Source organism: Amblyomma americanum, chromosome 5 (assembly GCF_052857255.1).
Source record: "Amblyomma americanum isolate KBUSLIRL-KWMA chromosome 5, ASM5285725v1, whole genome shotgun sequence".
Taxonomy (NCBI): domain Eukaryota; kingdom Metazoa; phylum Arthropoda; class Arachnida; order Ixodida; family Ixodidae; genus Amblyomma; species Amblyomma americanum.
Window position 1 is genome coordinate 22,770,787 of NC_135501.1, and position 23,964 is coordinate 22,794,750.

Consider the following 23,964-nt stretch of genomic DNA (forward strand, 5'->3'; position numbering starts at 1 on the left):
TCTTGGCAGGGGGACCGCGGCATCGCGAACCAGTATTTTGGCTGTTCGTTCCTTGACGCCTTTTCAGGCGTGACTGCCGCTTAAAAAGCGCTTAAGTACTTGCAACTGACGCATGAAGTACCATCTTTGGTTGCCTTGCCTTGACAGCGAGTACTATATGCTGCTCTTGATTTGTACTCAATTTGACTTTGCAAGGTTGCTGTTAGGCTGGTCATCAGGGAGTTTTCATCCCTCGACGCTGCACCTTTGCAGATATGAAAATCATGTGCTTCTTGCATTGTGGTTACAGCATCTTGCATTGTTGCCACTGGTGCTCCAGCTACCTGCTTGCCCACCAGGAACGTCTTTGCATGCAAGGCACCGACACTGTCTGCAATGAAGAACACGGCCTTTTCCACGCTCACCTCACCTGACAGCGAGTCGAGAGCACATAATGTAAAACATACTCCGTCTGCGTCTTGAAGTTCATGCTGCGTCCATCGCTTCCCTGGGACTTCCATTCTCCTCACCGCGGCGACAGTCGCGGCCGCGCATACTTCGTTGCTGGCCGCAGGTTCGACAGGTTCATCTTCGATCACCTCTGTAACCTGCCTTCGCGCCTTTTTTCGTGGTGTGACATCGTCATCACCGCTCCTTTTTCTCTCATTCCTCTTGGGAGTGGGGAGCTTGCTCAAGTAACTTGGCAGATTGGGTAAAATTGTGGGGACTGCATCTGCGGTAAGCGTAGGCGTCCCGCGTGGAATTCGAACTTCCTCACCATTTATGTGGTGCACGTAATCCCGAACAATGAAGCGTGGCTCAAAATGTAGCTCACACACCGCGCAGTCTGCGGTTAGCGGCTTGTCGCCTCGATGTAGGTTCCTCTCCCACGTGGATCTGCGCTCAGGATCAGCAGGCACCTTGAATAGCGACAACTTTGGCGCGTTTTTAGTTCTTGCGTATCCTGTGCTGCACCCTGGGGCGTAGCAGTGGTTGAGCCGTTGCTTTGCACTCATTCTTGCAAGATGTTAATACACTCACATCAAAATACTCGTGCAATGCAGCCACACTGAACGAAAAGCCAGCGCACAGCTGAAGCGCCGTCAGGCGTGCTCTGACCCGCCGCCGCCGGCCGCCTTCAAGAGTGGTCGACAACAGCGCCGCCGCTTCAGGAGACACACTCGGTGACGCGCGTACCAAGGCGCTGCCCCCTCCGCTCGCTTCACTGGAAAATATTCTAGTTCACTGTAACCAAACTACATTGCCTAGAATACTTGAAGTGTGATTACCGCCAAACGGCGCCTATGGGAAGCGTTGAAGCCGCTTGGCGATGCTTCCGCTAGGTGGCGTGCTCTCATGCATCCCGGGAACATAGGAAGCATCCAGGGAACACAGATATTCCAAGAAGAGGGGGGAACCAAAACCCGAAGTAGACAGAAAATGGGATACCTTCATAAAGTGTAGAAGGGACGCATCCTATTTGATTAATGAGAAAATTAGAAGAAAGGGTGCCCAATGGATGTCAAAAGTAAATAAAAAGGATAGAAAAGCAGCCCAAAAATTCTGGAAACATCTAAATGCAATGAGTAATAAAACTAGGCTAGAACAAAGGTTTATTGATTGTTACAGATGAGGGTATTCGACTAGAAGGGGATGAAGCAATAAAACACATAGGAACAAGGATGACGGAAAATTTTCAGCAAGGCACGTGGTACATAACTTATCGAAGGAGGATAGACCGGTTACAGCAATAGTCTCACTTGAGCAAGGAGAGACTGGGAAAGGGCAGAGAAGAAGGTTCCTAGTGGCACATCAACAGGACCAGATGGTATCCCGATTATGTTGATAAAGAAGTTAGGACCAAAATCCAAGCAAACCTTAATACAGGTAGTGAACAAAATGATAGTGGATGAGAAAGTCCCCGATGAATGGCGATTAAGTAGAATGAACATGATATATAAGGAAAAAGGGGACAAAGCAGACGTAAGTAACTATCGCCCCATAACAGTGACATCTGTGGTTTACAGGGTGGTGATGCAAATTATAAAGGATAGACTGCAGGCTTGGGTGGAGAACGAGGGGGTGTTAGGGGAACTACAGAATGGGTTCCGGAAACAGGAGGTTGGAGGACAATCTATTTTCATTGACACAGTGTATAGAAATTGCGGAAAAGGAACATAGACCCTTATTGCTAGCATTTCTGGATATTAGGGGAGCCTATGACAACGTTACTCAGGAGCATTTGTGGGACATATTGGGCACATTGGATGTGGAAAATGGAGTAATTAATCTTTTAAAAGATATATATAGAGGTAACAGAGTGCTCATAAAATGGGAAAAAAATGTATCAGGGCCTGTAGAGATACAGCGGGGGCTTAGACAAGGATGTCCTCTGTCCCCTTTGTTGTTCATGTTGTACCTGCAAGGTTTGGAGGCCAAGCTAGAGGGGAGCGGACTAGGTTTCAACGTATCTTTTTTCAAGCAAGGGGAATTGATTAAACAGACATTACCGGGACTAATATATGCGGACGATATAGTGATAATGGCTGACAACAGGAAGACCTGCAGAAGTTGTTAGACATATGCAGTACAGAGGGAGATAGATTAGGCTTCAAGTATAGTAAGGAAAAATCTGCAGTCATGACATTTAATGAAGAGGGCGGCGAGCATAGAATACAGGAGTTCGTGCTAAAGTAGTGAATGAGTACAAGTATCTTGGGGTGTGGATAAATAACAGTGTTGGGTATCTGACAGAGCATGAAAAATATGTAATGAATAAAGCTAGTAGGAATGTAGCTGTCATGAAAAATAGGGCACTGTGGAATTACAATAGGTATGAGGTGGTAAGAGGGATCTGGAAAGGGGTGATGGTCCCTAGCCTGACCTTCGGGAATGCGGTCCTGTGTATGAGGCCAGATGTTCAAGCAAGGCTGGAAATTAGGCAACGGGGAGTAGGGAGGTTAGCTTTGGGAGCACATGGCAATACACCAAATCAGGGGGTACAGGGTGATATGGGATGGGCGTCTTTCGAGAGCAGAGAGGCTAGCAGTAAGATAGCATTTGAGGAACGATTGAGAAGGATGGAGGAAAAGCGGTGGGCTAGGAAAGTTTTCAGATACCTGTATTATAAAGAATGTTGACACGAAATGGAGAAAGCGAACTAGAAAATTGACAAGCAAATATCTGGACAGCAGTAAGGGGGCAAATCAGCAATTATCGGTTAAGAAAAAGGTTAAAGGAACAGAGAGAGCTTTGTGGAAAACAGGGATGCTGACGAAATCGGCACTAGAAACATACCGGACCTTTAAGCAGGAAATTGCCAAAGAAAATATCTATGATAATTGTAGGGGAAGTTCTTTGTTGTTTGAGGCCAGGACTGGAGTTTTGCGGACTAAGAGGTATAGAGTCAGGTACCAGGAGATAGACACTTTGTGCATTGCGTGCGGAGAGGAGGAGGAAACAGCTGAACACTTGATACTTTTCTGTAAAGGGCTTCACCCTACAGTGGAAGGCAGCGGGGCTGACTTACCCAAGGCATTGGGGTTTAGGGATAGTGAAGGGAAAGTGGATTTTAAGAGGTTAGAAGTAACCAAGCGAAGGTTATCTGATTGGTGGCTAAAAGCAAGACAGGAGTAACATTTCACAAGACATGGCTAGGTGGCTTGAGCCACCGCCCGATGTAAAGGGTTCAGCCGTATCCATCCATCCATCCATCCATCTATCCATCCATCCATCCATCCGTCCGTCCGTCCGTCCGTCCGTCCGTCCGTCCGTCCGTCCGTCCGTCCGTCCGTCCGTCCGTCCATCCATCCATCCATCCATCCATCCATCCGGCCGCCACGTGAAATGCATGCTTGGAGCCTCAACTGCGTGCGGGCGTGTTGCGTTGCTTGTTCGTGCAAATGCTACTTTGAAGATCCACGATGAGCCGACGACAGAGTCACTGTTTTGTACCCGGCTGCAAGAGCGGGTACAAATCATGCAAGGAAAAGTGTTCGTTGTTCGGTGTGCCGAAAGAAGAGGAAGTATTTCAGCAGTGGCAGCGCAATATACCAAGAGCAGACAAGCCGCTTGAGCGCAACGCTGCCGTGTGCGAGCTCCACTTCGACAAACAGTTCGTGTCGCGCCATTTCGAGCATATTATAGACAACAAAACTGTGCGCCTCGAGAGAACGAGGCCGGTCCTTCTGCCTGGCGCCGTTCCGACAATTTTCCCAAATGTGTCTTCGTACCTGTCAAAGCCCGTTCCTAAGAAGAGAAATCCCAAGGAGAGGTTGTGCTTACCGTCTGCGATGCCAGGAAAGCGACCACGGATGAGCGAGGAGCTGGAGCTGCTTCCAGGTGAGGAGTCGGATGAGTCCGCGATGGTCACATCCGACTGTCGACTTTTATTTATTTATTTTTATTTATTTCAGTATACTGCAAGCCAGAGTTGGCCCAAGCAGGAGGGGCATACAACTAAAAAAATTTCTAAAAGAGCACCAGCTACAAAACCGCGAGTCAGTAAACAGGACACAAAACCAGAGTCATCAAACAAGATACTGGGAGCCATACAATAAGTTCTTGAGCTCCTTCTCAAAATTCCTAGACTTACATAGACCCCAAGGAAGGCCATTCCACTCCGCGACAGTGTTCGGAAAAAAACTGTTCTTAAACCCACTAGTTCGCGCGAAAATTGGTGCTAATGACTGCTCATGTACATGACGTGTTCTCCTAGTGCTCGCCAGCTTCACACAATCAGGAAGGTCTGCCTTCAGATTTCCAGACATGTAATTATGAAGCAGTACTAGACGGGTAACTTTTCTTCTTATTGCCAAGAACTGTAAATTACTCTTTCGAATTAATGCAGTTGGAGAGTCTATCCTTCTATATTTCCCATAAATAAAACGAACTGCTTTTCGCTGAACACGCTCCAGTTGAGCAATGTCTTTCTTGTTATGCGGGTCCCACACTGCTGCCGCATATTCAAGTCGGGACCTAACACAAGCCTTGTATGCAGTGATTCTGGTGCTCACGGGAGGGTTTCTGAGTTTTCTTTTAATAAACCATAATTTCTTTACTGCTGATGAGCAGATGTCAGCGATATGAGTGGACCAAGTAAGTTTGTTCGTTAGGGTTACTCCGAGGTACTTATGGCTTTCTACTTCTAAAATGGGATGATTGTGAAGTATATAACTGTGAAATCTGGGCACTTTTTTCCTTGTGATTCTTAATAGTATGGTTTTGTTTGGGTTAATATCCATGCCCCAGCGCTCACACCAGTCCGCAATTGCTAATACAGTTTTTTGAAGTGACAAGTGGTCAGAATCACCTACTACCTCTTTAAATACTATACAATCATCGGCAAACAGCCTCACCTCTACATCCTTTTCAACAATATCCACTAGGTCATTTACATAGATTAAAAATAACAGGGGTCCTAAGACACTGACTTGAGGAACCCCTGAAGTCACATGCAGCATGTCAGAACAAGAGTCCTGGATTGCTACAAATTGCTGCCTATCTGTAAGATAGGCATGCACCCATTGAATTATAAAAGAGGGAAGTCCAATCGATTCAAGTTTAAACAATAATTTTCCGTGAGGCACCTTGTCAAATGCTTTACTAAAGTCAAAAAATAAGACGTCTGTTTCTCCGGAAGCATCCAGCACTCTTGAAAATTCATGCACTACAGATAAAAGTTGGGTAACAGTAGACATACCTCTCCTAAAGCCATGTTGGTAAGCTGTTAAAATATTACGGTCCTCTAAAAATTTTACAACATAACAAAAAAATAGCATGCTCTAACAACTTACAGCAATTATTCGTCAAAGAAACAGGACGATAATTGGTAACTAGTTGGCAGTCACCTTTCTTAAGAATAGGGACAACTCGAGCCTTACGCCAATCAGACGGTATAACACCTGTTGTCAAAGACAAGTTAAACATATCAGTTAAGTATTGAGATATTTGTTCCGCGTAGCGTTTAAGAAATGAATTCGGAACACCATCGGGTCCGGAAGATTTTTTTGTGTTAAGTTTAAGTAACATTGCTAAAACTCCTTCGCGACTAATTATCAGTTCGTTACTACAAACAGAAGAATAATCATTACTACAAACACACTGAGGTTTAAAATCATCTAGATTTGTGAAAACACTCTGGAAGTAATTGTTAAAATGCGTTGCAATCTCATTAGCGTCTGTTATAGTCACCTCGTCAATTTTTATCTTCGTAATTTCGTGCCTGGAAGGATTCAAATGGCGCCAGAACTTTGATGGGTCCGACCTCATGAACTCTTCAAGCCTGTTTTTGAAAAAGCTATTTCTGGCTTCTCTTACTTTGTCTGCCATCTTGCTTTTTAAAACAGTGGAGTTCCTGTCCTGTGCTGTTTCCTAAGTCTTTTAAGTTTCCGTTTAACATGAATTATCTCTCTATTAATCCAAGGATTTTCACTGCGTTTAACGACTTCCTTGAGCGGAACAAATTTGTCAATACAAAACTTAACTGCATTGCAAAATTGTGTCCAACAACCCTCAACATCACTGGTAACAGAGCTAAGGTGACATTCCAAATAATCAAGAATCGCGACATCATCAGCTCTGCTTAAATCTCTGAAGCTGATCACTTTAACGGTTTTATCGGTCTTATCACCAGTGATTTTCCCGCAAAAGCATATTAATTTGTGGTCGGAGATGCCACGCTCTACGTGAACAGTGCCATTACTGAACGACTCGCTCACAAACAACAGGTCCAAGATCGCTGATCCCCGTGTACAGTCATTCACAATCTGTTCAAGATTGAGCGAGAACATCATATCTAAAATGAAATCATTAGACGAAGAGAGGCCATAGTTCAAGTCATTCCAGTTAACAGACGGCAAATTAAAGTCACCGGTAATAATTATATTCTTACCACGAAATTTCAGCAAACAATCGTATAGCCTGCTCAAAAACAAATCATCCGAGTCCGGCGCACGATAAACTGCACAAAGAACAAACGTGTTCCCCCAAATAGAAACCCTCAAACACAAAATTTCATGGTCTTCTAACTGGTCGATTTCAAAGACATCGATATTGTTTTTTAGAATGATCGCTACTCCCCCACCACGGGAAGCCCTATCTCTTCTTTGCATTTTATATCCTGGTGGTATAATCTCATCATCTCTAATCATATCCTGCAACCAGGTTTCAGTTAGCACGCAGATGTGCGGATCATACTGCAATAACATGTGTTCAAGTTCGTTCACCTTATTAACTATACTTCTAGCATTCAGAGAAATCATACGGAGCTGGTGTGACTTTCGTTGCTAGCTTTGGGAAAGCGCACTGCACAAATCAGGAACCAAACAGCGAGAGCCTGTCTTTTCATCCCACGTGTAAACTTTGCCATCAATTCGAAGCTTATCGTGTTTCAGTGACACCTTTTTCCCGGCTGCCTTATCTGCTCTAGCACTTTCCCACAGCTGCTTGCGTATGCGCTGCGTGTCAGCGGTGTAATCATTCTGCAAACTTATTCCAGTTCCTTTCAGCTTCCTGGCATTTCGCAAAACTTCTTGTTTCTCTGCATAGTTGTGAAAACTTAAAATAACCGGCCTTACCAACGTACCCTTTCCTAGTCTTTGAATTTTTGCAATAGAAGAACAGGTCACTCCCAATCTATGCTTGATAACATCGTTGACTATTGCATTACGCAATTCAAGTTCAGATTCATTTTCGAGCTCTGAAATCCCAAAAACCACAAGGTTAGATTTCCGATTACGGTCTTCAAATTTGGGAAATATTTCATGCTGGTTCCTCAGGATATCCTTAACATTAGCTGTGAAAGCGTTTAGTTGCTCCGTCCCCGTCCCATTTGATTTCAACTCATGGATGCTTACTTCAAGGTTAATCAGACGCCTACCAAAACCAGACACGATTTCTTCAGTGAGTTTAAGGCATGCTTTGATGTCTGCAATGTCAGCCCTAATGGCCTGTTGTCCATCAATAATTCTGAGATAAGTTTCCTCCAGTGGGGGACCAGGGTTAACCTCGATATCCCCGCACAACACCAGCATACAGGAGCAGAAACAGTTGTAGGCAATATTCAAAAACATGCGTGGGCACGGGAGGACTACAAGAAATCTATCGCCGCTACGAAAGGAAGAGCAATAACTAACCTGCGCCACAAAGAAAAGACGCATGGTGAACGTCCGCCGCCGTGCGTCCTGTCCGCGCCCACTGACGATGTTAGCTGTCGTTGCAGTCTTTATATGCGTCGATCCTGATGACGTCTGCCATCCTGATGACGTGTTCTAGCTTTGATTATGAACTGTCACTGTGTCGTCGCTGATAAGGGAATGATTCCCAGCTTGCGTCCCGCTGAAGCCTGACCAGGGTGTGGTAGGTGTGATGTGAAGCCACGCTGATGCATTGCCCGAAAGCAGCAAAGCCTGCGCCACAAAGAAAAGACGCATGGTGAACGTCCGCCGCCGTGCGTCCTCTCCGCGCCCATGTGGCTTTCAACCACATGGACATTGCCCTGCCTTCAGGGAGCTGGGGAAAACACGTGTTCAGTGGTGTGCCACTGAAAGTCGCGTTCAGCGTGTGCATACCCGGACCGGACATGAGTGTTCTGTGCGTCGAGAAGCTTGTGTTGTGTACTATAACTGACGACGCGGTGACGCATGAAGTGTTTGTGCGCGGAGTGAAACTCGTGCTAGACGAGCCTGGCGACCCAGCTTCCATTCTCCAGGCCGTTCATAGTATGCATGTATGTTCAGGGGCAGGGGTTCTCGAAGAGTTCCCGTTCGCGTGTTCGAACTCTAACTTGGTAGTGTGGAGTGGGAGCCTTTACAACAAGAAGTGCACTGGAACTTCGCTTGAGCGGTGTGTAGCCTGCAAATATCTCCGGAAGATCTTGATAAATCAAAGATGCCGGAGAAAGAAAACAACGTCAACTAATGTTGGAAAAAAGGTGAAAGTGAAAACTCAAGCTGTGCGGCGCTTGAAGGCCAAAGTGAGTGGCTTGGACCAGATAATTTCGGAAATGAAAGCGGAAAATGAGAGGATTGAGGAAGCGGCACTTCTCAGAAAGATCGACAACCTCCCTCCTAAACAGAAAGCTGCCATCCTTCATTGTTTCGAAGCTGCAAGCCGCAAATCACCAAATGGCATGCGCTACAGCTCCGAATGGGTCTTGGAATGCGTCATTATGCGTATCAAGAGCCCAAGGCTGTATGAGCATGTGCGCAGGGAAAAAATTCTTGCACTTCCCAGCCGCACTTGCCTCAGAAATTTTATGAAGAAGTATGAGAGCAGCTTTGGTTTTAATTCCACTGTCCTCTCAGGAATTGCAAAAAAACTGAGAAAATGGATGAGTTTCAGTGCCATGGCGGTCTCATAATAGACGAGATGAAACTCGCCGAAAACTTTGCAGTGGCACAAGGTACTGGAAAAATTGATGGCTTTATGGACCTCGGTGCATTCACTGCTGACCACGAAAAGACAATGCCTTGTGACCATGGCATGGTTATAATGTTCCAGCCCATGACCGGGTCCTGGCACCAGGTATTAGGCGTTTTTGCGTCGAGAGGGAACGTGAAGGCCCAATGCTTTCCAAGATTATTTTGGAAGCGGTTGTTTTATCAGAAAAAGCAGGTCTTAAAGTTGATTATATCACTTGCGACGGGGCATCCTGGAATCGCTCGATGTGGCACCAGCTTGGTGTACGCGGTACCACTGCATCTCTAACGCCATCAGTACAACACCCTACTGAAGATGGTAGGCGCCTCTTCTTTCTGTCAGACTTTCCGCATTTGGTTAAATGCATTAGAAACGGGTTCATAAAAGCGGGGTACAAAACACCACAGGGTCACGTTGACGTCCGACCAATCAAAGTTGCCCATCAATTGGACAAGTGTGCAACAACTCTAAAAGCGATGCCCAAGATAACTAATGTACACTTAAACCCAAATAATTTTGAGAAGATGAATGGGAATTATGCTTTTCACCTTTTCAGCAGCGAAGTCCTGCGCGGGCTTTTTTTGTACAGAGAGGAAATTTCAAAGTCCTGCACGTACAGAGAACCAACAGAACAGTTCATTACCTTTATGCAGAAACTGATTTCTGTCATGACCTCAAGAGTGCCTTCAGCAGCACTGAAAAAAAACTCAGAAGAAGAAGTAGTGCTGCAAAATGCCCTGGACTACATTTTGAAACAGCGCAACAAAGACGGGACGTGGAAACTGAGGTGTAAAGACAAACATGCGTTGTTGAGTGGGAGGGCAAGTCATTTGTGCAAGCATCCGGTGTATGCATTGGTTCCAGGGTTGCACCTGTATTGGCTAACATTTTTTTTTTGAGTTTTGTTGACAGGGCGATTGAGCAAGCTTCGAAGGAGTTAGGGGTGCGTATTTTTCGTTATGTCGACGACTATTTGGTGTTTACCCCGCCAGACAGCCTGCCTAGAATGTTAGTCGATGTTCTTAAGGTGTTTAATGAGTACGGGCGTGGGCTAAAGTTTACAACAGAGGTACCCACGAACAAGGAACTACAGTTTCTAGATTTGGTTTTGTTTTCCCGAGACAAGCACGTGTGCTGGTGTTATCGGCCAAGATCGGCTAAGCCCTTGTTAAACTTCAGGTCAGGTCATTCCAAGCTTATAAAAGAAGGCATTATCTTGTCGTGCCTCCAATCTTCACTCAAGAAGTCCTGCCATGAAATGATTGGGGAGAGCATTGCAGCCCAATCAAACAGATTATGCGCGAATGGCTATCCGGCTCACCTCATTTCCAGGGCAGCGGAAAAATTGCTTAGGCACGTGAAGTATGGGGCTCGGCCGAGTGCAAGAAATGAAAATAAAAATAAAAATAAAAGGCCGGCAGTGGTTCCATATGCGCACAGCATGTCCCATGGGCTCAAAAAAGTGGCAGGCAGATATGGCGTTGACGTCGTATTTTCTGCCCCGAAGAAATTAGGCAGAATGTGTAGACAGGTAAGGCAGAGGCAGGAGGGAAACAAAAGGGCTTGTCAGGTGTGCCATGTTTCCCCTTATGTACCTTGCGAGGTAGGGGTACTATACCAAATTCCCTTCTCGTGTGGCGCCACATATATTGGCCAAACAGGAAGATGCATCAACAAGCGACTCATGGAACATGAGAACACCAGAAAAAAAGACCCCCTGTCACACGTGGCGGTCCACTGCAGAAGGTGCAAATGCAAACACGAAAAAGAGTACGAAAAAAGAAAAACAGAAGGAGACCCTCTCACTAAAGGTGCATTCCGGTGCAAGAAATGCAAATGTACCCCCGACTATAAGAACACCAATATCGTGTTTCGCCATTGTGATAAGATGACGCGAGAAGTGTTTGAAGCTTTTCTTATACGTGAGAAAGGCGCAACGTGCATTAGTTGCCCATCGGTCGCCCTTTCCGAAGGGGAGATTGGATATCTGGCGTCACATGTGGCATGAGTTGACTATGGTGGCGATTAATCTTTCCTAACTCTGTATATATTTTGTGTGTTTTTTTCAATAAACCCAGTTGTTAGTAGTCAGCGCATGTTTGTCTTTACACCTCAGTTTCCACGTCCCGTCTTTGTTGCGCTGTTTCAAAATGGATACGTACCAACTTGCCCAAATTTCTGCTTTACTGGACTACATCAGCAGTTGGGAAGCCAACACAGGGCCCACAAAGGCAGGCTTTTTGTCGTCCAGCACTGCAGAAGGCCTTAGAGTGACACTGAAAGGCACACTGGAGCTTCTCACTTATCTGACTGAATGTGTCGGATATAAGTATTTGCTAACTTCGCGTCTCAGCCAAGATCCGCTTGAAAACTTATTTGGAATCATTCGGCAATTTTCGGGCTGCAATGATCATCCTACATCGTCTCAGTTCCTAACAGCAGTTAACTGCTTAAGTTTTTATAACCTCGTAAAAGCACTTAAGACAGGAAACTGCGCGGGCGATGCTATCACTTCCTTAGTCGGAGTGAATGAAGCTGCCAACCATGCAGACACTCTAATTGATAAGGGAAAACTTGATGAGGCTTCAAGTGTCCTCGACAAGTCCGAACTCGGTGACCATATCTACCCACAGCAGACCAGCGACGCAAGGTTGACATATTACTTGGCTGGATATGTGGCTCGAAAGAGGGTGATGGGCACAAAGTGTCGGGAATGTTTCGAGCAGCTTTTGACAACTGCTGAAGATGCGGATGAGGGTCTCTCCTCTTTTACTGCTTTTTGCGATCAAGGAGGCCTTCTGTATCCTTCAGTCCAGCTATTCGCATTCGTGGAAGCTTTAGAAGATGTGTTTACTATGTGGTTCAGTTGGAACAAGCTTCATCGAGACAGCATGGTGGAAGTTCTTCACATTATGCAGAATGTGCCCCGTGTAGGATGCCAGGCACACCAGCGGAACTGACAAACAACATAGTGAAGTTCTTTCTTCTTGCTAGGCTTCATTTTTTTACCAAGTCCCTCAATAAAGATCGACCTTCAGCAAGCGAAAGGAGGAAGCACCTGAAGCTTAGAAGAACAACTTGAGTGGCAGCAACTCCTGTTGGACCTACCACATCTTCTAACTTGTTTTTTTGCAAAAAGCCAACATTTTAAAACCAGTGTCCAATATGTTCGTTCTGTTTGACAAAGAACCATAGTGTTGGCTGCAATTTGGGATTTTGTTCGATGCTTTAGTGCAAATCATTTGTGGAATAAAAATGTTTTGTGCAGCAGAAATTTGTTTTTGCTGATAGAAAAAAAGTGCCAAATAAACAACTTAGGCAAATAAACATTCAAACACATTAATAACCTCACGGACAAATACGCAACTGTCATCAGATCGTATTTCTCGCGTTTGCTCTGACCGAAGCGAACTTGCCAGCTTTTCCTTCTTGTGGGTCAGGCAAAGTGCGTCACCTTTGATAGCGGCCCCGCATCCCCATTTCGGCCAAATTCCACTGTAACGGGGGGTTTGTTACGAGGTACTGGGGCGACGGGAACGGCAACGGCAGCAGTCTGGGATCAGATCGGCAAAAGACACACAAGCGTAGCGCTGGCAAAAACTCTCGAGAACACTGTGACCTCGTCTTCGTCTTTTCAAATCATCAGACGCATCTTCTTCTTTAGCCTTACAATCACCCCGGGGACAAGAGGAGCCATCCTGGCGACTTAGGATGATGGCAAGACGGCGGGGTCGTAGTAGGGCTTGAGGCGCTGGACATGAACGGTCTCCCGTCCTCGGCGGCGGAGATCAGGAGACGGCGTGAGGGGTTCCACGATATAATTAACCGGAGAGGTGCGCTCCAGCACACGGTAGGGACCATCGTACTTCGCAAGAAATTTTGAGGAGAGACCGGGAGTTCCTGAAGGGATCCAGAGCCACACAAGTGCACCAGAAGTGTAGTTCGGTGGGGTTTGGTCTTGGTCGAGGCGGGAGCGCTGGCGATGCTGGGTGTCAGTGGTGAGTGACCGGGCAATTTGGCGGCAGGCTTCGGCGTGTTGCGCGGCGTCGGAAACAGGCCGATATTCGGATTCATCAGGGCGGTAAGGGAGGATAAAGTCGATAGTAGCAGAGGGTTGGCGGCCGTAAAGTAGGAAGAAAGGAGAGAATCCGGTGGTAGACTGCGTAGCGGTATTGTACGCATAAGTAACGTACGGAAGGACGAGATCCCAATTCGTGTGGTCAGAAGCGACGTACTTGGAGAGCATGTCTCCGAGTGTGCGGTTAAATCGCTCAGTGAGGCCATTGGTCTGCGGATGATAGGCGGTGGTAGTTCGGTGAATCGTGTTGCACTCTTTGAGAAGCGCCTTCACCACCTCAGATAAGAACACGCGGCCTCGGTCACTGAGCAGTTCACGAGGTGCACCGTGGCGAAGGATGAATCGGTGCAAAATGAAGGAGGCGACGTCCGTCGCTGTGGCAGCCGGAAGGGCAGCAGTTTCGGCATATCGTGTAAGGTGATCCACCGCTACTATAGCCCAACGGTTGCCGTCTGCAGTGTATGGAAGCGGACCGTATAAATCAATGCCAACGCGGTCGAACGGGCGTGGAGGGCATGGTAACGGCTGCAGCTCAGCAGCAGAACGATGGGGAGGTGTCTTGCGACGTTGGCAGGGAATGCATGCGCGCACGTACTTCATGATAAAGGTGTACATTCCGCGCCAGTAGTAGCGCAGCCGTATGCGGGTGTAGGTCTTGAAAACGCCCGCGTGACCGCTGTGGGGGGCAGCATGGAAGTATGCGCATATCTCCGAGCGTAAGTGACGTGGAATAACGAGCAGCCACTTGCGACCTTGGGAGTTGTAGTTACGGCGATAAAGTAGGGTGTCACGGATCGCAAAATGGGCAGCTTGGCGGCGGAGCGCACGTGACGGTGAAGCAGCCGTCGGGTTGGCGAGAAAGTCGAGAAGGGAAGCGATCCAGGGATCCATGCGTTGCGCTGAAGGCATGTCGCTGAGGCGAAGCAAGGGCAGAGAAGCGTCGGAGGTGGAAAGGCTGGCGATCTCGGCTGGAAGGGGGCAGCGTGACAGTGCATCGGCGTCTTGATGCTTGCGGCCGGTGCGATACACGACGCGGATATCATATTCTTGCAAGCGAAGGGCCCACCTAGCGAGGCGGCCGGAGGGGTCTTTCAGGTTGCAAAGCCAACAGAGCGCATGGTGGTCGGTCACAACGTCAAAAGGGCGCCCATAAATGTACGGTCGAAACTTCGCGAGGGCCCATACAATCGCCAAACACTCTTTTTCAGTTACGGAGTAGTTGCGTTCTGCTGGTGTGAGTGTGCGGCTAGCATAAACAACGACGTATTCGTCAAAGACAGGTTTTCGTTGGGCGAGGACAGCGCCGAGGCCAACACCGCTGGCGTCCGTGTGAACTTCAGCGGCCGAGTCGAAATGGCGCAGAATGGGCGGCGCCGTGAGGAGACGGCGCAAGGTGGTGTATGCGTCGTCGCACGCTGGAGACCACAGTGATAAATCCGCACTTCCAGACAGCAGTTGAGTCAAAGGCGCAGCAATGGACGCAAAGTTGCGAATAAACCGGCGGAAATATGAGCACAAACCCAGGAAGCTGCGCAGGTCTTTGATGGAGGTAGGTTTGGGAAAGTCGACCACAGCACGAAGTTTCGCTGGGTCGGGACTGACGCCCTGCTTAGAGACAACATGACCTAAGATGGTTAATTTACGAGCGGCAAAACGGCATTTTTTTAAGTTCAGCTGCAGGCCGGCGTCAGAGAGGCAGGTCAAGACGTGCTTCAAATGGGAGAGGTGGGTGTCAAAGCCCGGGGAAAAGACCACAATGTCGTCGAGGTAGCAAAGGCATGTCTTCCACTTAAGTCCGCGCAAAATGGTGTCCATCATCCTCTCAAAAGTCGCGGGGGCGTTACAAAGCCCGAAGGGCATCACCGTAAATTCATACAAGCCATCCGGTGTCACAAAGGCGGTTTTGGGGCGATCGGCTTCTTTCATAGGAACTTGCCAGTACCCGGAACGCAAATCAAGAGATGAAAAGAGTTCGGCCCCTTGCAAAGAGTCCAGAGCGTCGTCTATGCGCGGGAGGGGATAGACATCTTTGCGCGTAATCTTATTAAGGCGGCGGTAATCTACACAGAAGCGTATGGAGCCATCCTTCTTTTTGACGAGCACCACAGGCGACGCCCATGGGCTGCTTGAGGGCTGAATGACGCCGCTCTGGAGCATCTTGTCGACTTGGTCTTCAATAACTTGGCGCTCGGCGACAGACACACGATAGGGACGTTGTCGCAGCGGTGCGTGGTCACCTGTGTCGATGGCATGGGTGACAGTGGAAGTTTGGCCCAAGGAACTTTGATGTGAGTCAAATGATGAGCGAAACTGATTAAGTAAAGTGAGAAGCTGTGCCCTTTGCGGCGCTGGAAGGTTGTCGTCGATGGAGCGAAGGAATGCTTCGGTTGAGGAGGGATCGGGCGCAGCAGTAGGTGGGCTGAGTGCGGCTATGGAGAGGTGCGGCGCGTCGTCCGTCTCTTCGCGGATGAGCAGAGACGCGAATGGTTGTACCGTGCCGAGACATTCACCTAGGCGCAAGGCGTTGGGGAACGAGAATGGGTTAGACACGAACAGTACGGAGAGGCCAGCGGATATAGTCAGTACAGCGTATGGCAGAGGCAGACACTTGCGGTGCAGAAAGATAGGGGACGGAGTGAAGAGGACAGTGTCGTCGCGAAGAGGGCCGCAAGAGAGGGGTACGAGGACTGAAGAGCAGGGAGGCAGGTCAATGTCTTCGGCAACTAGGGCCTTAACACAGGCACCAGGAGGGGCAGTGTCCAAGACAGCTTCGGGCAGGTGAGAGAACTCGACTTCAGCTCGAGCACAATCGATGATAGCAGCATGGCGCGATAGGAAATCCCAGCCCAGGATAACAGCATGAGAACAGCAGGGCAGTACGACGAATTCGACGGCATAAATGGTCCCCTGGATTACAACGCGAGCGGTACACGCTGCTGACGGCTGGATGTTCTGAGCGCTGGCGGTGCGCAGTGAGAGTCCAGCAATTGGCGTCCTTACTTTTCTTAAAGAACTACACAGCTTTGCGTCCATGACGGAAACGGCAGCACCAGTGTCGACAAGCGCCATGACAGAAACGCCGTCGACGGAAATTTCAATGAGGTTAGCGGCTGACGGATGAGGCCTTTCGAAGTTCGTTGTGGACGCAGTTCTCGCCTCAGGAACTGCGGCGCCTAGTTTTCCTCCTGGTTAGCGGTGGGGCGACGTCGCATAGGCGAAATAGACCGGCGTCGTGGAGAAGAGGGCCGGCGGCTGGAGAGGGTAGAACGGTCCGGCGAGGAAGTACGACTTTGCGGCGGCGCAGCTGGTACAGAGTACTGACTCGGTGGGGGCCAGTACCCAGGAGCTTGGGGAGGAATTTCCGCGTCCGGGAGACGACGGCGGCAATGCCGAGCTACATGACCTGGGAGACCACAAAAGAAGCAAATCGGCCGATTGTCCGTTGTGCGCCAGGAATCGCTGACCCTTGGAGTAGGTCGTCGGTAAGCCACTGGCCCTCGCAAATGCGCCGGAGGCGCACTATAGATTGGCGGCTGCGGTCTTGCTACGACATCGGCATATGTCACTGGAGCCGCGACAGGAGGCGGTCTCGCGACGGCTTCGGCATATGTGAGCGGAGCCGCCACAGGTTGTGGTCTGGCGACAACGTCAGCGTATGTCAGCGGAACCGTGACAGGTGGTGACGGATGAGCCGGTGGAAGAGCCTCAGCAACTTGCTCTTGAATTGTATGTCGGAGCGCTGGAGTCAGATATGATGGTCGGTCGTGAGCGCTCGGCAGAAAGGAAAGTTGACGTGCCACTTCTTCCCGCACGAAGTCTTTAATCTGCTGTAGCAGCGAGGGGTCAGGAGCAGGCGTGAGCCCAGCGAGCGACTCAACCTGCTGTGGCCGCTGGCGTGTCAGAATCCGCTGCTTGCGCAACTGTTCAAAGCTTTGACACAGCGTGACAACTTCAGCAACGGTACGCAAGTCGCGCGCTAGAAGCATCTGAAAAGCGTCGTCATCGATGCCTTTCAAGATGTGTTGGATCTTGTCGGCTTCCGACATACGAGCGTTGACCCGCTTGCACAAGTCGACGACATCTTCAATGTAGCTAGTGAAGCTTTCACTAGCCTGCTGAGATCGTTCACGCAATCGCTGTTCGGCTCGGAGTTGCCTGACAGCCGGTCGACCAAATACGTCTGCAAATTTAGTCTTAAAAATGGACCAGGTTTGAATATCTGCCTCATGGTTGCGATACCAGAGGTTAGCCACACCGGCGAGATAAAAGATGACGTTGTTTAGCTTCGTCACATCGTCCCATTTGTTGTATACGCTCACCCGCTCGTACGATGTGAGCCAATCTTCCACATCGTTCTCGTCAGTCCCGCTGAAAATGGTCGGGTCCCGTTGACGAAGAGAGCCGGCACAGATGACAGCCTGGCCCACTTGTACGGCCTGGTGTTGGACGTCCTCAGGCATCGTGCGCGCCGGGAGAGCACGACTACGGAGCTCCAGGGCCGATGTTTTTACCCAGCACCTCCACCAAATGTAACGGGGGGTTTGTTACGAGGTACTGGGGCGACGGGAACGGCAACGGCAGCAGTCTGGGATCAGATCGGCAAAAGACACACAAGCGTAGCGCTGGCAAAAACTCTCGAGAACACTGTCACCTCGTCTTCGTCTTTTCAAATCATCAGACGCATCTTCTTCTTTAGCCTTACACCACAAACGTCACCGAGCCTGCGATTGTTGCTTATCTTTCTGGAAAATGAATTGGGGGCTCCTGGAATGACTAGTGTATCTGCATGCTAAAGAAGGCGCGGAGTTGATTGAAAGAAACGCGAGATCCTAGAGCGATACGCAAAAACGAAATTCACGGCGAATAAAAGGCAGCTTTGCGAAAGTATTCATTCACATTGGCACGACACATATGGTTGGCAAATCAAGATGCTGTGCACATGCGCAAGTCGCAGTACGAACAGAAAGAATACAGCGGAGCCCAAAGGCACGTCGCTAAACGCGGCCGATTTACTGCGCGGAGAGCAGACGACTTCGCTGCGAGTGGACGTGTAAGCGGGTGTCAGCGCCACCTGGATCTCCCTCTCCGGAGCATCGCGGAGTGGCTTCACGGGCGGAGGCGCGGTCAGCACACTTCCCTAGTCTTTTCAGGAGGACACAGGGGCGCAACAAAAACACACGGACATAGAAGTAGACAGGGACGAGCGCGGGAAGGTTTACGTTGGGCAAACTGGACGCTGCCTCAACCAGCGCCTTCTGGAGCACAAAAATTCTTTAAAGAAGACAGGCTCCCATCTCCCGGACCATTGCCAAGAATGCACTAAGAAGACTAAGGTCGCCTGTTTTCCCCGATTATCGGACTGTATCGTTGAGAAGCCGCGATCAGATTGAACGGGAACTGGTGGAAGCCTATTACATCAGAGAAAAAGGAGATAACTGCATCAGTGATTCGTCTGTAATGCTTCGCCGATCTGAAACGGTTTTCTTAGATAGATTTCTGTAATCGCCTACCTTTCGATTTCTTTTGGTGTTTTATGTTACCCACGTGCTTGTGATTCGCACAGTGCCGCTTGGGTAGGCGAAAGTATATTAACAGTCTACGTCAAATAAAGCCTGTTGATAGAAGCGCTCGTCCCTGTCTACTTCTATGTCCGTGTGTTTTTGTTGCGCCCCTGTGTCCTCCTGAAAAGATATGAACCAACACGCCCAAATACAAGTTCTTCCCTAGTCTAGCCACTGTAACCAAACTAAAAAAAAAACCCACATTGGTGATGTTCATGGCGCTGCGCTTTCGAAATCCGTAAGGTCACTGAACAAATCCCTAAACTAATGGAGGAAGGTAAAATTAATGACATTGCATGGGTACTACTAGGTTGAGTATAAAACTTATGTTTTTAAGGATATTATTCTTTGATGCGAGTATTAAGCTCAATATCAACTTTAGTACACTTGGACATACCCATTGTGCTATCCAATCTCCAGTCCAATCCAATACAATCTTTTGCAGGATAAACAACATGGCGACTCTGCTGTTCGGTTTGCGCAATTTACAGTGCGGCTTACTACTATCTAGTTGTAGTTCATCATACTAGAGCGTTCGAAGCTGAAGTCGATTTCGATTTTTTGTTAGCGCGCTCTCAGCTCATTGTGAGAACGATGAAGCGGCGGAAGCGTTACTTGGAATGCGGCGGTGACATAGAAGACATTCTAAAGACCACTAAACATCGAATGATGAATGGTCCGCGATGTGGACCTAAAGTTACAGGTGCGCCGAACACTGACTCACCATGTGGACCTCAACCTACAGGTGCACCGAACACTTCCTCAGCACTGCAAACAGCATGCGAAGTGTACAGTGAATTTCAAGAACCATCTGGTGCCTCCATGCCTCAGGTGGGAGATACGCAGAACACTAACATAGCATCACAAACAGCAGAGAGCCCGTTAGACATTCAGCTTCAAGAGGCAACAGGTGCTTCTGTGCCTCGGGTAATTGGTGCGCCGAACAACGCAGCACCGGAAACAGCAGGAAACCCGATCGACTATGACAGCCAAGAGTCGCCAGGCACCACCGTGCATCGACGTAGTACGTCGAACACTGACAAAGCACCGGAAACGGCAGTAAGCCCAGTCGACAGCCGGCTTAAGCGCATGTGCAGTAAGCGCATGTGCAGCTTTTTTCCGTTGCCCCCTTTCTTCCTCTCGGAGAAAAATAAATTTGACTTTGACTTTGACTGACCAGGTGCCGCCGCACCGCTCTTTGGGTCTCCTGCTACGCAAGGCTCTGTAACAGTGCACAGTGGCACTTCTGAAACAGGGTCTGTTCAGCCTGGTGACAATTCACAAGCACCTCCCGATGAAGAAACTGATACTTGCACAAGAGCTCTTTCGCCGCACGATTTACTGGCCCTGACGCTGAACTTTGCGATTGAGTTTGGGCTACCTTGGAAAGGTGTCGAGGCACTCCAAAATCTCATAGCGCACATCCTTGACAGACAGGATGTGCCAAAAACAAAGTACCTGTTCAAGAAATACGTTGGTGCAAGTGTTGAGGCTGCACATTTTCATTTTTATTGTGCAAACTGCATGACTACTGTACAGGAAACGTCTGGAAAACTAAATGAAAGGAACGGTGTCAATGGATGCTGTCCAGTATGTGGTAATTCCTACAGTGGCAAAAAAATGTTGCAAGATGGTCACTTCTTTTTAACATTTCCTCTTGAATTGCAGTTAAACTCATTACTCGCTGACCAAGCTGTGTCAAACGCACTTCTAGGCCGGCTTGAAAACATTGATGAAGGAAGAAGCGAAGGAATGAGCGACCTTACTGATGGTTGCTTGTATAAAGAAGTTCGGACCAATCTTTCTCAACACGATCTCACTCTCACGCTCAACGTGGATGGTGCACCGATGTTCAAGTCATCCAAATATTCAATATGGCCAATTCAAGTCATGATTAATGAACTACCTGCACACCTGCGCTCCAGAAATATTCTCATACCAGCTTTGTGGTACGGCCAGTCACATGCGGATATGACCCTCTTCATGCAAGCATTCGTCAAGCAGATGCATCAGCTTGAGCAAACTGGAATTGCCTGGAAAGCTGGGCTGCAAACCATGCACTCCAAGGTAATTTATTAGACGATTAATGTTTAACATTTTGTTGTTGTTCTTTGTCTGCAAGTGCATTAGGCATGCAAACGATATGGAGAAAAGATTTAGTGCTACTTTTCTAATTCGAGTTCTTCGTTTTATTACTGCAGGTTTACTGCCTCAGCTGTTGCGCCGATTCTCCGGCACGGGCACTCTTGCAAAACATGGTTCAGTTCAGTGGCCGCTACGGCTGTGGTTGGTGCCTTCACCCAGGACAAACTATTGACGGTAGGCAAATTGTTCGTGTATCTGCGTTGATGTTTAGTTCATTTTTGTGCTATATGAATGGTTGTTTTGCGTTTAAATTGTGAGTTGTAGTTATACACCTGTCATAATCTGATTCCTTGAACATTATTGATTGCTTATGGTCTTCAGTTTCAATGCATATTTGTCATTCTTTAAGGAAGGATTACAAGTTTAATGTTGAAAAAGTTACAAATGCTGGAATAGACAATTGTGACAACTAAATTTCCTCCATTTCAATATAGCTCTATGCTAAATGATTGTCGCAGTATGGGTGTGTATACTACATCCTCTCTCTACCTTTCACTTCTTGTACGCACAGGAACCATAAAGTACCCGGTTGGCACCACTGTGCATGAAAGGACAGACTCTGCGACCAGAGTGCAAATGGCTGATGCTGCAGCACTGAAAACAGTCATTGCTAGAGTGAAGGGGCCATCCCCCCTTATGAACTTAAAGCACTTTGATGTAATTTGGGGACTTACCCCAGATTACATGCATTGTTTATTGCTTGGAGTGACACGGCAGCTTACTGAGCTCTGGCTAACTGAGGTGATGAACCATACTATATTGGTTCACCCCAAATTTTTCAGCTTTTAGATGCCCGCCTCTTAATACTGAAGCCACCACAGTGTATCAGACGAGTTCAGCGTTCGTTGTCAGTGAGAAAATTTTGGAAGGCCACAGAGTGGCAGCAATGGCTGTTGTACTTCGCATTGCCATGTCTTGAAGGCATTTTGCCCTCACGGTACTTAAAGCATTTTGCTCTTCTTGTTCAAGGCATCTATCTCTTGCTGAAAGACACAGTGACTGTGCGAAATGTGACTGAGAGCACTCATTGCCTTGTGAAATTTGTTGTGGACACGCAGTTTCTTTATAGCAAGAGACAGATGACATTTAACGTGCATCATAATTATGCACTTGCCAAAGAGTGCGATGCTTCAGGGGCCATTATGGGCACATTCTTGCTTTGCTTTTGAGGCAAACATGGGCCGTTTAAAAGAGCTGGTGACATCAGCCAAAGGTATTCCACTGCAAATTGTGGAACGCTTACTGATGATCAGCAACAGTAAAAGCCTGATGGCATTCGCCTCTGCTCAGACTTTGAGCTTTTTGTCAAAAGCTCCAAAGTTGTCTAGCAGGAATGCAGTGCTGCTCCAGGGTAAGCCACGAGAAGTATGTGAACCAGTACTGATGTTTGTCAAATCTAACATGGGCAGCATTGTGAATGGGCCAATTTTAGAACATTGCAGAGCTTTAGTGTCTGGCCATATATGTCATAGTAAACAGCACTGCAGGCCAAACAAAACAGACTCAACAGCTCTGATGGCGTCAACAGGATAGGCCATCAAAATTGAGAACATAGTGTCTTTTATAGACACCGCAAATAAGATGAGGGTTTTTGCAGTTGCCAAAAAGTATTCTACCTCGCCAGCGCTCATGACCACTCACATTGTAGAAGCACAGCTTCACCTTCACAGAGTACTTGTTGAAATTGCTCCAGATGTTGCTCCTTGTATCCTTATGGATCTAGGTGACAAAGTGTACTTTGCAAAAGTAGTGCGAAAAGTTTTTTCAGTAACTTGCTAGTGACGTTGAAGTGACACATGTTGGTCCCCCTCAGGCGCAGATTATTTTCTCAAGGAATGAAAATGGTGAAGCACTGAGGTTTCACTTTGAAGCTTGCCAGGATTACCCAGAAAAAAAAAATTGGGTCCCTGTTGGCTTATAATGCAGTCCTTGTCGGTGCCTAAAATCTCCACATTGTGACTCGACACTGATTTGACAGTCTCACTTAAGCTGCTTTTGATTCTGTCCTGTCATGGACTAATATGTAGAGAAAGCAGTGCATTTGACGTACTTAAAATACTAATTGTTGCAAAATGAGTGAAACAAATGTTGCATTGACCAGAGGCGTGCAACACCAGCCATAAAATACAGAAGCATTTATCTTTAAAACAATGTATTTTGATTGTTTCGCATGCCTTACTTGAAATTATGTGCAGGATTTTGCAGACTTCAGCACTTGCAAGACGTCGGCCCATTGCATGCATGTTTTATACAAAATTTTGACAGCATTTAGTATGCATGTACAAATGTGAATGTAGCGCCTCAAGGAGATGCATGTATTGATTGGTGAATGTTGCACAGCATTTTTTCATATCGCCATCAGCTTGATGATATCCACTACTGTTGATGGGTCTCTATGATATCTCATTTAATTCCTATGCTGTGCCAGCCACATTGCCGCAGGAAATTTTCAATCTCATATGCCCACAGGACCATTTGCCGTCCTTTGCCATGTTTGCCATATTTTGGAATCCGCCTTGCTTCTGTGAGGGACCATTATTTAGCTTCCGTTTAAATTGCACATCTTGCCCATGTTCGTTTCTTCATTTTATCTAGGGTATCATCAACTTCTGTTCCTTACAAACTCCACTCTCTTAACAATATAGCTGTAGTTTTTCTCTTGATGGCTCATTGTGGTGTTCTCAATTTTCATTCAGGTCTTTTCATGACCCTCTAACTTTGTAGTGAAAAGCAACATTCATGAAATTTTGTCTTTTCTATCATTTTTTTCTCATGTAATTT

The 23,964-nt window shown here is 47.6% G+C and overlaps 2 pseudogenes; both read left to right on the forward strand.

The window, feature by feature from the left end:
• The first annotated feature begins 3,902 nt into the window (after positions 1 to 3,902).
• LOC144133733 (uncharacterized) lies at positions 3,903 to 12,359 on the forward strand (annotated as a pseudogene).
• Positions 12,360 to 19,493: 7,134 nt separating this feature from the next.
• On the forward strand, positions 19,494 to 23,101 carry LOC144133734 (uncharacterized; annotated as a pseudogene).
• The last annotated feature ends 863 nt before the right edge of the window (positions 23,102 to 23,964 follow it).